This window comes from Trichechus manatus, unplaced genomic scaffold (genome assembly GCF_000243295.1).
Source record: "Trichechus manatus latirostris isolate Lorelei unplaced genomic scaffold, TriManLat1.0 scaffold00246, whole genome shotgun sequence".
NCBI lineage: Eukaryota > Metazoa > Chordata > Mammalia > Sirenia > Trichechidae > Trichechus > Trichechus manatus.
Window position 1 is genome coordinate 2,460,513 of NW_004444182.1, and position 1,043 is coordinate 2,461,555.

A 1,043-nucleotide genomic window follows, 5' to 3' on the forward strand; every position below is an offset into this window, starting at 1 on the left:
TTCCTGAGGGGCTGCAGAGCACCAGCAATTTGTGATATATGCCTTCCCACTCTCTACCCTTCTTCACCCACACTCGGCCCCCTCTGTTTCCCGCGGACACAGTCTCTTGTCCAGAAACACCAGCCCACACTAGCTGGCTCTCTGAGTGCCATTTGTTGGTTGCTGGTGTTGCTTTTTTTTTTTTCTTTCTGCTTCTTTTGATTTCATGCTTACCTCTCGTTGCCTCCCTCTCCTTTCACTAGAGTGCCTGGCTCCGTGCGCCATCTTTGCTTCTTCCTGAGGGGCTGCGGAGAGCCATTCGAGTGTGGAGATACTTCCCAGTCTGGGCTACCGTGCTGGTGGGATCCCAGGGCTTTTGTTCGTTTGTTTGTTTTGAATTATTTGTTTTTTTTCTTTTCCTTTTCTTGAGTTGGGAGCCCTTTCTGGCCAGGCAGAGCTGCGTGGCAAGGAGACTCCCCTTCGGCTTCCACAGACGTGCAGAGGGATCCCTGAGGACATTTCTTTCTTCGTTGGTATTTTTTTTTCTGTTTTTTAGGGGGGCCTTTCTTGTTCTTTTTTTTTTAAATTTGTTTTGCTTTCGTTTCCCTCTTTTTCCCTTTTTGTCTTTCTTGATTCCTCAGTTTCTTGTCTGTCTATATCTTCCTTCTCTTTCTGATCCCCGAATACCAGGCTTTGTATACCTCTATGCCTTCTAGCCAGGCTGTACTGCAACACCTGAGAGCGACTTCCCCAGACCTCATAGCTGCACCGGTGGGATCCCTGGGAAGTTTGTGGTTCTTTAACCTTTCTGATTTTTATTTATTCATTCTTTTCTTTTTTTCCTCTTCCCCTTTCTGTTTTTCTCCATTTCATAGTCTCTCATCTCTCCACTCCAAAGGCAAGCTCCCTTAGCATTCTTTTTTTGTTTGTTTGTATGTTTTTGGCTCCTGGTCCTCTCTCCTCTCTCCCATATCCATCTCAGCTCCACACATAACGATCTCCCCACTGCATCCTGCCTACCCACACCGTGTGCTTGACATCACACCACCAAGCAGCACAGGCAC